Source organism: Cydia splendana, chromosome 7 (genome assembly GCF_910591565.1).
Source record: "Cydia splendana chromosome 7, ilCydSple1.2, whole genome shotgun sequence".
In the NCBI taxonomy this organism is placed as follows: Eukaryota; Metazoa; Arthropoda; class Insecta; order Lepidoptera; family Tortricidae; genus Cydia; species Cydia splendana.
The window spans coordinates 12,331,035-12,344,777 of NC_085966.1; the positions used below are offsets into that span (position 1 = coordinate 12,331,035).

The 13,743-nt window shown below is 37.6% G+C and overlaps 1 long non-coding RNA gene across 1 annotated transcript in view; it reads right to left on the reverse strand.

The window, feature by feature from the left end:
• The window catches only part of LOC134792184 (uncharacterized), a 596,557-nt gene that overhangs the window by 373,263 nt on the left and 209,551 nt on the right, over positions 1 to 13,743 (reverse strand). The window lies entirely within an intron of this gene.

Genomic DNA, 13,743 nt, shown 5'->3' on the forward strand with positions numbered 1-13,743 from the left:
TCGCTTACACTCACGTCTCGTGGCTCGGCTCGCGACTCAGCTCGTGGCTCGCACGAGAATGTAAACGCCTATAAACCGCGGGTTAGAGGATAAACACCAAGTGGTTATATCCTCTAACCCGCGCATGTTCAATGTGCCTATACCTATATTATGTATGTATGGCAGAATCGTACTTAAGAGCCCTTAATAAAGGGAAGCAGTTACGTTAGGGGGAAACCGGTATTTATACTCTAGCAAACGCACTTTGTCAGTAGAAAAAGGCGCGAAATTCAAATTTTCTATGGGATGATTATCGTTTACTGCCGCTTTTTTCTACTGACGGTAATGGCTTGACAGACTATATTTTCGTGATTTTTGATCACAAAAACAGCGATTACCTTTATATATTTCAATAAAATCTAAGCCCGTGTTTTTTTATCGTAAACAAAATGGAGCCTGCAGTCCTGCACCACAATTCACGGTCCTGCTCGCCACATTGCAGTGCTGCTACGCAAGACGCTAAGCCACCTATGATCTTTTATATGTAGATATGCCATACACTAACATATCAAGCGAAAAAAATGATGCCAACCAATGCTGCCAGCGTCACGGCAGCATCAGTTACAATTTGTTTACAACTTCATACGCAAATGCGTAAAAGAGACGGCACAATTAAAAGAATACCTAAGTAAAAAGAGACGGCTAGTGTTTGTCACTTGCGCGTGAATTTGGTAAATCAGTGATACCACCATAACACGACGGCAAATAGTGGAGATGGCGCGAACCGTAAAACTTATTAAGAAAAAAAATATCAAAGAATAAGATGTTTGACAGAGGGTGCAAATCATTTTAGTGCAGTTCTATGCAGTAATGTACTCGCTACCGAAGTAAAAAGTTTTTACATTTAGTTATGTAAATAAAAGATATTATATTATACTTATCATTGTTACTTTTGTAACAAAAAAAATTTGGCTGGTTCAGTAGGGCTACCGCCAATACCGAAAATCGTCAATTGCGGGCATTTTTCTCTGTCACTCTAATTACGCCTTCATTGGAGTAAAAGAGTAAGATCCCCGCAATTTGCGAATTTCGGTTTTCGCGGTAGCCCCTCAGTACGCAGAGTATGTATGTACGGTGGTTAAAATTTCACCCCGTATTTTTATATTTTATATGTACTGGATTCTACCTATTTCGTGAATACTATTAATAACATTCACCTTCCCTTTGATCAAGTGATATATACTGGTACTAGCACAGTTCATACGCAAATGTAAATAAAGCGGTAAAAATATATAACTATGTAAATAAACTATATTCCTTTCTACGAAACCGAGTTAAAAAAAAGCAAATTCAATAACAACAAAACCTTTTATTTTACGAACAATTTTATGTTATAATAATTAATTGTTATTGTGTGAGAAAATGAAATGCCTAAAAAAAATACTAATTTTGTAGTAATCTTTGTATAAACAGCAATATACCTATTTACTTGATTGACGCGACCCGGACAATAATAATCTTTAATTTTCCAATTGTTGTAATTAATTACAAGAAAAAATACGTGCAAGTTAAAAACTTTAATATTAAAGTTGAAATTTATTTCTCTTATTTGTACGACAAGCACCAAACAATGAATGCAACTTACCATGACGCCTCTGCTATGATAATCTATGTACGCAGTTGGCGCGCCCTTGTCATTCTCGCTGATAAGAACATAAACTTATCTCTTTCTGTCAGCCGGCGAAAATGGCGGCCAGCTTTATTTCTTTCAAGATTAAACCGAAGAAAAACGGATTATTTCAGCTTTTACTTACGAATGATATGTGACGCCGTCAATTTTTTTGCGCTTCCGTGGATAATTTGAGCATTTCAACATAACGCAGGTCGGCATTTTGTTGCTTACTACACGTTATTTATGGAAAAGTATTAACCGGTGTACACTTCGCGCTTGCGTCAGGCAGACTGAGACAAACTCGTACACATGACACGAGGTGAGTGCTTCAATTTTGGAACGTGTATAACACATCTTCATATAAAAGATCATAGTAAGCCACTGACAATGACACTGACGGCGGGCTGCAAGCGGTGGGCGGGGCTTGCAGGCTTTGCAGGACCCAAGACTCCCAAGAGGCATCCTGCTTGAGTGTTGCAGGACGCCATGCAGTCCGCGACAACATTCACAATCCTGCATAATGAGGCGAACGGCAAGGCAGACTGAAAGTTAGGGGTGTGAATGGGGGGCTCAGGGGGGCTTTAGATTGACCTACATTGGCCCAATAATATTGTGTACAAGACATTAAGAGATAAGTTAACTCTACGCATAAGAGTTTTGTTTGAAAGAATGCACATTGAAGGATGCACATTGCGATGGTATTAAAAAAAATTGTAAACTAGAAACCAGAACGAGTAGGTATAATAATAATTAAATATCTGGGAGACCGAGCTTTGCTCGGAAAACATATAAAAACTCAAAAATGCGCGTTTGCCCAGAGATAAGACCTAGCTAGATCGATTTATCGCCCCCGAAAACCCCCATTTATAGCAAATTTCATCGAAATCGTTAGAGCCGTTTCCGAGATCCCCGAAATATATATACCTACCTACATATAAATATAAATAAATAAATAAATAAACTAGAATTGCTCGTTTAAAAGTATTAGATCTGAATTGGAAAGATAAGTATAAAATAATGTATTTATAAGTCTGTTATTGGCTTGAATTGTTTACGGACAGGTGCTAAGAAAACCCGGCGGTTATTGATGGAGCACTGCACTATTCCATGTAGCCCTGTGCGAGGCACACCATGTCTGAAGTCGTCGTTAAGACCAAACTGCTTCGCCGCTCTTTTAAGCATTGTAGCGTTGGAATAAGGTATCCGGACAAATTTTGAACTGCTGTTTACTTTCCCGGTTTTAACATCTTCCACAGTCGTTTCCGGACAAGAGTATATGAAATTTACCAATAAATGCTCGTTTTCTTTATGCAAATAAGAAAGATTTTGCCGGGTGAATGGTATAAATTCTGTGTTAGCGACGCTACGACAAGACGCGGATAATTATAAGTTAGATTAAGATCAAATTCGATTAAGACTGTATTCTCAATAAAGATTTATTTGATAGGTAGGGAAAACCGCGATTAGATTGTCAGTAGTCATAAGTATTCAAAATATCCGTTATTTAAGTCGTAGGTTCGTAATAAGTTTTAGGTCACCCAGTAAGTTAGGAAAAAACATGGTTAAACCTATTTCCCAATTCCCAAGTAATCACTATAAACTTGGTAAAATAATGTAGACTCTGTCATTGGTTAACCAAAGAAGGGCGGATCAAGACAAGGAAATCTCAATATGAAAGGGACAGACTGATCGCTTCTCATTGGTCGGCCAAATTCGAGCTCAGCGCTCCGATACAGCGTAATTTTCACTTAGAAACATACACGTTTCATTAATTAATTCGTAATCTGTTAAAGTTACATCATAACAATATTTGTAGATATTATAGATCGTTAGCCTAGTCACCTAGTTAGATAAGAATCATAAGGCAGTCACAGGTAGACAAAGGCCTGCGAGCCGGCAAAGGGCCATAAACCATCCATTGTATTCATTTCGGCCGCTTTCCTATCTATTGTAAGCCAAATCGTAAGGGTTAGAGAACTTGTTATCGTTTGTTTTTATAACTAATGAACGTAGTTAACTATTTGTAATAGTTTTAAGTCAGTAATTAATCGGATGTATGTAATATGGGTCACAGAACGATAGCGGGATAATGAAAATTCACCCGAAAATGACCGTATGACGTAATCGACCAATCACAGGCCGATTAATTCCGCGAATTAAGACATGATTTTATCTCCCTATCGTAGGTGACTCTCTTTCTTGATTTTTCGTATAAAAGTAAGACGGTACCGCTTCGGATCGTACAGTACACCAGGAGCAGCCGAAAAGGAAAAACCAAAAGGAAGAAAACCAAAGGAAGAAAACCAAGGAAGACCTGAGGGATCCGAAGCTGTACCGCCTAATCGTTATAGGAGTATTTTTATATTTGTACCGCGTAAATAAAAGTCAGTTTTTGAATCGTGTAGTTTATTTCTTAACGCGAGGCGGTTGAAGATATTCGTCGAGGGCTTCGCACCGGGGCATCAAGTAGGCTGGGGCGACTGCGGTTTCGAGCGAGGCGCCAGTAGACCAGTTACCTTCTCCAACTGCTATCGTCGGCTATATTGGACGTTGAGAGTTCAATATTCTGTGTTCAATAATCTTTGCTCGTTGTCAGAATGACGATAGGGCACATAATTTACATTGTTTGATTCATCATATACCCCAAATTCATAAGTCCTTGATATTTCCGGCCTAATACAAACACGTCCTCGTGAAACAGCTGGATTGCGCAAAAAGTCATCGATAAAATCCTCCGGAAAAATTGACTCGAAATTGAGTTGATTGATCTCATTCCATGTTTCAGATGAGAGCATCCAACCCTTGCCTGGGAAGAAGTCCGTTCGGTGCAACAAATGATGTTGGTCTGCATCCACTAATCCTCGTTTGCCGTTGTCGTTCCATGCCGACACACTCAAAGAGAAAATACTCAAAGAAGTCAGGAGAAATATCCAAGTTGTCTTCAAGGACGATAACTGCTTTGTGCTTTAGTGTCTTGAAGACATAGTTAAGGGCATACTTATAGTGATGACCAAAAACTTGCTTCGGTATTTCCAAAAAGGTGGTGGTGGTGAGTTCCTCCTTGTATAATGATTTAATAATCGTCTCAAGCGTTTCTTTGGTGTAGCAGTTGGTGGACAAGGAGTTTACTATTATAATAGGGAAGGATTTTGTATTTGGTCTGAAATACTGAAGACTATCCAAAGATCGTTTTAAAAACCGCACGTGGCACGCTATCACTAGGGATTGCAATTCGGTCCGGCGGATCCGGTAATCCGGCCGGATCCGGCACTTTTTAGGAGCTACCGGATCCGGTTGAAATCACCGGATCCGGACCGGATCCGGGAAAATAGAAAAAAAGACCGCACGCAGCACCCACTGCGCGTTTTAGGTAAGATAAAGGCGACGGATAGAAGAAAGCAGTTAAACAGAATAAAGAACGAATGAAAAAATCCAAATTTAGTAAAATAAAAAGATATTTAATATGACGATGATTGAGAACAGAAGAGGATTTCGTCTTCTTTCATGTTGGTGGCACGAATCGGCACGATACGACGATTACTTAAATAATTAGAAGTAAAAATTAAAGGATGGAGATGCCATGGAAGGCTTTTGTAACGACCGGTCTGGCCTAGTGAGTAGTGACCATTCAGTGACCCTGCCTATTAAGCCGATGGTCCTGGGTTTGAATACCGGTAAGGGCATTTATTTGTGTGATGAACACCGATATTTGTTCCTGAGTTATGGGTGTTTTCTACGTATATAAGCATGTATTTATCAATATACTATACGTGTATATATCGTCGCCTAGTAGTACTACCTAGAGCTAGCTAGTACCCATATTACAAGCTTTGCTTGGTTTGGGGCTACGGGTAGGTCGATCTGTATAAAATTGTCCCCAAAAATTTTATCATGAATTATTTATTTATGTGTGATTTAGGCTATAAAACTATTTTCACGGATAAAAAATGACAGCACGATAATATTGGAGCACATTTCATGCAATTTTGGTTAAAAGTAAAATATCTTGTTACTAGAATGGATGTCAGCGTTACAAATAATTCCATCAAAGAACAGTTACGAAAACTTGTCCTTTCAAGGAGTTCTCCAATTCCCATCCCATAATTATCCCATGAACAGGCTTTGGAATCTAATCAAATTTATATTTTTATTATAAACGTATAAATTTGAGCAGGATGTGAATGATTAAATATAATAAAATTAATAAACGACTTAGATTTCAAATTTTATTTTTAAATTGAGATTGACTATGTGACACTTTTTAATACTTAGTTTTATTTTATTGTTAAAAAGTTATTTCTTATTAACTTCAAATTGTTGTTTTATGAATACATTTGTAAAAATACCCTTTGTTTCTCATATAACGCATAAAACTTGAAAAATACGTCATTTAATTAACTTTAATATCCTTATACCTAACCGGATCCGGTCCGGCCGGATCCGGCCGGATTGAGGCCAAAATCCGGCCGGATCCGGCCGGATTGAAAATCAATCCGGTTTGCAATCCCTAGCTATCACTAACGTCGGTAATACTAATACCTTTTCACTTTTTTCAATGACAGGGTTATTATTTTTGCTCTTTATTGTTCTATTCTTTACAATAACACGGCATAGTAGTATAATACACAGAAGTATTAGGATTGGATATAAAAAGATTTTTCGCGGCATCTTCGTGAGTTTAGTCGCATGTTGATTGAAGGTGCATCAGGTACAGTCATTATTTAGGTATATTATATGTTGGTAGGTACGTTAGTTCAGTCTGCGCTAAGAGACGAGATTTATACAAGTCAGTATTTATAAATCCCGTAAATATCACCACGTTATGAACGAAAGTAACATGGCATAAACTGCCAGCAAGATTTTGATTTAGGTTTTGTAAGTGAATTGAGTATTTATGAAGCGATCCGTGGTCACTGCTGAGCAAGCACAGTAGATGGAAATATTATCGATAAAGGAATAACTAACGGCAATCACATTGAGACGACACGACCAACAAAAAGCTAATTTACAGTACATATGGTCCTATTTTCCCGCACTAGTGCGTAAAATAGCACTTTTCGTGCGTATGTCAAAAGTTTAAAGGGCCATATGTACTGTAAAACGTTGTACGATACACGTGCGAATAGGTAACTATTTAGGGTTCCTTACCAAAAAGGTACAAGAGGAACCCTTATATGCTTTATAATAGACAGGAAAATAACAGTTTTTCAGTCGCAGAAGTCCTCTTTTGGACTAGTAATAAACCACTATATCCTATTAACCGAAGAACCGTGCAGCAGAAAGAGATCTTCAGAAAATAATGATCTAAATTTATTCTAAGAATATTAAATTATCTACAGCTGCGTAAGCTTTATTGAAAATTGAGCCGTGAGTGATGATAATGTATGTTTTGTCTGTTTTTGTTTCTTTTTATTGCCGAATGCGGCGAAGACCGGTGTGATAAATTACCTACAGGAATAACGCCCCATTTCGGCTTTATGGCCTAACTCCTTGTTTGGGTTTTATTCGGCTCGATAGTAGTTTATGTTTGTGGCGATGGTTGGAAATCAACGATACAGCAAATTCTGCTTATACCTAAATGACTCAGATTCAGATGAGCACTGGTGCGGCATTTTTTGATTCTTCTCCTTTGTCAACATTTTAATAGACATTTTGTGCCGTGCCGTGTCTTAAACATTTACTATCTCGATCGAGTGTACTTAGTTTTGGGTTTTTAGAAAAAGTCCATAGATTGGGTAAGATTCGTAGTTCTTATCGATCTCGCCTCCAAAAAACGTGACAAGCAAGACAGCTCGAGGGAGACCTTTTTCCTTCTTTAAGGTGATTAGTGATTGATTATGATTACCAAGTGAAAATTAAATGAATGATGCCACAGCTAAACAAAATATACAACCATTTTTATTTAGATAAAAGTTAGTAGGTAATACCTTAGTGCCATCATAGGGTTTATGATATGTGTCTATTTTCCGAGACAAAGTTAGTTATTGTTTAACTTCATCAACTTGCATTAAATAAACAAGTTCTCTCGGTCTCTCTACCCTGAAACAGATGCGGCTTTTACAATTTGATAAGGTTTTCATTTTATTTTCGAGCAGTGGTGTAGGGTTAGAGCCGGCGTAGCTTTATTTAACGTTCATACGCGCACTGTAGCCTACTTGGAAAATAAACCATCTTTATATTTTTCTTTATTTTGAGTAATGTTACTAGGCATCTCACGCGCAGCAATACCTAAATAAATATTATTAATAGTGTTTAGTGTTAGTTGTGTTCTAAATCATGTTTCGTGTTATTTTATCTAGTTTTAAAGTAGGTACTAGGTTCCTACGTATATTGATAGTTTTGAAGTATAGATCTATGGGCCACTAGTTGCCTGAAAGAAAAATTTATCATTTCATTTCAGTGCTTCACTTTTCATGCTCGCTCGAGCGTAATGACGAGACCTCAGGGTGCGTAGCTAACGTGCAATCGTTAACACTCCGTAGCGATCGAAACTCAACTGTCACTGTCGTACTAGTAGGGAGAGTGATAATGAGAGATGACTACGAAACGCTACGGAGCCTTAACGATTCGCACGTTGGCTACGCGCCCTGATTGCATTTTACAAGCACCATCAGCGTTACATGTTAGCGGCTCACGCTAAGTCACGCTGAATTGGTGCTCGCGAAGTACACCGTATCAAGGTCGTATCAAAACAAGATGAAAACCTTATCAAATTGTTAAAACAGAATCGACATGATTTTCTAGCTATATTTAAGACATTACGACGCTTTAATAATCGCGACTCTGCAATTAAGCGTCTATCAAACTGCCAGACTCATTTCGAGCTGGAAATCCGTTTTAAAAGTAAACTCAAGACTCTGGTTTGTAATGAGTTGTTAAGCTTCCTGGTAATCGGTTTGTGGTCTAAAAGGATGGTCGGTTATGCAATGGAATGGAAATTCAACCTTTGACCTAGTTGCTTTTAGCAAAAATACTTCTTGTTAAGCTATCTACAGATCTGCTTTTGGTCTAAATAAGAATGGCTCGGTCTAATACAATGAAAAGGAAGTTCAACCTTTGACCTGGTTGCTTTCAGCGAAAATATTTTTTATTCAGTAAATCTTCAGCTTTGCCGACGACATTGTCCTGTTCTCCCACACCGCATCCCAACTCGAACAAATGCTCCAAGAACTTTGCATGGCAAGCCTTCAAGTCGGACTTTCCATGAATAGATCCAAGACACAGTTGATGACCAACCGCGCGAAACGTAGTGTAATGGTAGATGGGCGGGATATGCAGTATGTCGACGAGTATATCTACTTGGGCCAGTTAGTGTCCTTCGACAACAGGCAGTTCAAAGAAATTGATCGCCGTATCGCAAACGCCTGGAAGAGCTTCTGGTCCATGAAGACGCTAATGAAGGGCAAACTTCCACTCTCTTTAAAGCGCAAACTCCTCGACATGTGTATCCTGCCTATCCTTACCTACGGCGCCCAAACATGGTCTCAAACTGAAACTGAAAAGTCCAGACTCAAGGTTTGCCAGAGAGCAATGGAACGCAGCATACTGGGTGTTCGTAGAACCGACCGTATTAGAAACACCGAACTGCGTTCCAAAACTGGCATTGTGGATGTGGGCATGAAGGCCGCAAAGCTGAAATGGGACTGGGCAGGGCACATCTGCCGAATGCACCCAGAACGCTGGGCTAAAGTATCCACGGACTGGATCCCACAGGATGGATCTCGGGGCAGAGGAAGACCCAAACGGAGATGGCGGGACAACCTAGATACATTCTGTGTGGAGTGGCGGGAGTGTGCATTAGACAGAGACAAGTGGCGGGAAAGAGGGGAGGCCTTTGCCCAGCAGTGGGACACACTAATAGGCTAAAGAAAAAAAAAAAAAAAAAAAAAAAAATCTTCAGTCTCCCGAATATCTAAATTCTTTTTTCCGTTACTATGGTGTCTCTCGTGTCCGTCAGCTTCGCTCTTCTGGCAATCTTTCTCTGTATATATCATCTCACCGAATTGATGATTACCAACATGTCCAATTATTTTTCTCTTCAGGCAGCTCGTCTTTGGAATAGTCTCCCTGTCAAAATTATACAGTGTCCAAACAGGTTTGTTTTTAAAAAATCCTTAAGTGAGCACTTTACTGGCAGTACTGATGAATTACAAAACAGTGTTTCTGTTTTGTAATTCATCTGATTTCATATGCATATGTAAGTATATACTGTATATGTATGTATTATTATTATTTACATATATAGGTATGCATGTTTATATTTGTGTATTTTTTATGATTGTTATTGTGTTCGTACAAGTACCTACCTAATTGTATCATCTATAATTCTATACCATATGGGTGAATCTTAAATTGTGTCCAAAAAAATATTCTTTTCATAAATGTTTTTATTTTTTACATATTATTACATATATCAAAAGTACATACAAAAAGCAATTTTTTGATTCATATGGTCAAGCTTAATACCCTCAGGAAAGGTAAATAAAATGAGTACATAAACACGGTTGTGACAAAGTGTCCCTGAGTCGTGACATTTCGGCATTTTGGTGGCCAACTCGGCTATTTTGAATTATATAGTTATTTTAACATAGCCTAAGTCACTCCTATGACTACGACAAACCTAATGATAGCTCAGACGTTGAAATCCGTCAAACTATAAAGGCTGTAGAGCGTGACAAAGAATTCGATACACATCATACATACATACAAGCGTTTTTTTGCTTTGGCAGTCAGGCAATAATAGCAAATGATCTGTAGCTAATAAAAATGCATTTCTGAAGAGTTGCATGTGCCTCTAAATTAATCAAACGAATTAAGAATGAGAATGACACGACCACGTGTCTATATGTCACGAACGTGGACTCAAAAGTCCGTGGCGGTGACAGATTTTTGAGGCCACGGTCGTGATCATTTGGAACATGTTCGATATTACATAAACATTTCCTTTGATTTTGCAAATGTTAAATAATTAGCTTAATCTGCAATATATGAGGTATATCTTATGTTACAAACAATAACGTGAAACTGCAACTTACTTTCAAAACTCTAACACGGCGGTGATGCGTTAAGGTTGACCGTTTTTTCAAATGAAAACAAATAAACAATTTTCGACAAAACTTCTCCCTTCAGCCATTTGTAAACCTGATAACAACACAGTGTTGCTGTTCTAAAAAAACTTTAATAAGGCTGCCAGTAGTAAAGATAATTTTCTACCGAGTACCGCATGTTTATATTACCACGCGCGGTGGTGACGTGAAAACTAATCACAAAATGTATGTTGTTTAAAATGATATAAAATCGTAATAAATCCATACAATTTTTAAACAGTCTTGTAGAACAAAGATTAATGTTTTATATTTGATATAAATTATTGCAAAATCACTTCATATTTATTTAAAAAAAAATCAAATATCACAAAATCTGGGGAAGTCACACTACACGGTCCGTGACATTTCGCACTTGTAATACAGTGAAACCTGGTTAATTGGCATCTGGATAAATGGAAAACCTCAATAATTGCAACCAAAAGTCCGGTCCCGGTCCCTTGAGACCAAAAGGCCTCTATAATTGCAAGTTTGGAACCTCTATAATTGCAATTTAGATTTTAGTGCTTTTCGTAATTTTGCCTCTGTAATTGACCACATCGCAACTACGACCTCTATAATTGACACTGTGCTAAAAAAATCCGTTATTTTTGCTTTTCTTTTTACCTCTATTATTGAAACGAGTCTTACTTATTACCTCTGTAATTGAAATAATGTAGTTGTATGCAGCAGAAACAATATTTTAATAGCAATGATCATTTTATTTATATCTTCATCCAGAATTCAATTTATTTATTGGGTATCTATCACAGCCTGTAGCAGGTGAAATAGTTTTGATTTAATCAAAAACAAAGTATGCTTTTTACATTCTAATTAAACTTTCTTCTACAATTCAAGGGAATTTTTAAACCCAAATGATTAATAAGAAAATAAAGTGGTAATGAATGTAGTGTAAAAGTACAAGTATAGACAGAAGCAATATATAGACCAGAAACCCAGAATTTAAGCGTGTAAATCTACTTTCAATGGTTATTTGCACCTCCATAAAAGAAATTTGTCAAAACGCAACCTCTATTAATGAAAACCTCTATAATTGACACAACGATTTTTTGAACCTCGTTAATTGACACGACCTGCTTAAATGGAAAACCTGGTTAATTGACAAAAAATGGCCGGTCCCTTGAGATTGCAATTATCCAGGTTCCACTGTATTTTTTTTATATGTTTCTAATACTCTTAGGACAATTAATACATTTAGGTTGACCTAAAACTAGAGGTAAATTGCTAAGTATATTGATATAGAGTCTACTTATTTTCACAAAAATACATGCTATTCTTACGTGTTACATAAAAAATGCATAAGAATAAGAATTACCCATATGTTTTTGCACCGCCTACAACTTATCTGCTTTGCCGAAAAAATCGACTGGTAGAGAATGCTTTTATGGCATTAAATTCGCCTTTTCTTGAATGTGTTTTTCTATGTGTAATAAAGATTATATAAATAAATAAATAATAACATTCTACTTCACATTTCAACTATATACCTACGTACGTGAAGTACGAACACATATGTGACGTTCCACGGCAAAAGGTACCTTATGGCGGTTGGCGCTTACGTCGCATAGCGCCGCAATAATATTGGAGCGGCGTTAATAATAGCGTAAGCGCCAACCACCATAAAGTACCTTTACCCGTGGGACGTCACATATTATAATAATAATACCCTTCTATTTTATAGAATTTCTTGATTATAGGTACTGCTTTATGATATTGGTATTTTTTTTTCGCATGTTTTAGCGTTCTGCTAACGTTCGTATCCACTGTAAATAATTAACAACACTACAGCAACAATACTTATACATTTGTCACTCTTACACTCCACACGTCCCGTGTCAGAACGCGGCGGCCGTCTTACCCACAGCGTCAAGTGATAAAAACGTGCCCGAAATAGTTACCTTTAAATTGTTTTCTTGCTATGTTATAATACGAAAATAGTTAAATACTGGCGAATGAAATGTTCAAGTAAATATACAGCTTAGAAAACAGACTATTAATCTCCATACCAACAAAATAGCGTATCATTAATTCAATCAATCAATTACAGAGGTTTTAGTCATGTCAGATAAAAGCGCATTGTCATTACTTATTTTAACACTCTGAAGACTAGGAGGCCAAATCGTACGTACATTTTGACATCATGCCACTTCGTTATCATTCTCGCGTGCACTGCGTTCGTACTTGTCCGTACATGTATTGGCAAGAGCGAGACGCACGGGCGAATGATATCAAAATGACATAATTCAGATATCATTTAGATGCCAAAATGTAATTAAATAGGCCTCTAGCTTGCTTATTATACAAGGGCCCTCTTCTCGCTCGTAATTCGGACCAAGTTCGATCTTCTCTGAACGAATTAACAAGGGTCACGCTATACGTGTCGTATTACTGTAATTTGTAATAACGAAAGAAGAAAATATAGGTATAGCTGGTCAAGCAAATCTTGTCAGTAGAAAAAGGCGCGAAATTCAAATTTTCTATGGGACGATAACCCTTCGCGCCTACATTTTTTAAATTTGCCGCCTTTTTCTACTGACAAGATTTGCTTGACAATATATAAGTACCTATGTTTTTATGTCAAAACTTCCACCCTGTCGATTTAGAATAGCCTGTATTGATGGTTGTGTGTAAGTTACAATAAAAAAAATAGATGTTGAGTCTCTCTAATGGGGTTGGCCGGTGGAAGTTTTTAGCAGATGGCGCCATCATAGCTTGCCCCGTCAATCCCTAGAATTGTGTCAAATTTTTGTTTTTTTAATACCCTGGATGCCAGCTCTTTAAGCCAAATCTCATAGAAAAAGGGGCAAGCTATGATGGCGCCATCTAGGCAAACCTTTGACAGTTGCCAACCCCATTGATGCCACATACTATTTGAGATTTAGCAGTCTTTATTACCTATTTAGGTAGTTAATCTCTGGGACGAGTAACATTATCTAGTCAACCTAATCCGTATAGTTAATAGAGTAATCAAGTCCGTTGCCCTCACCT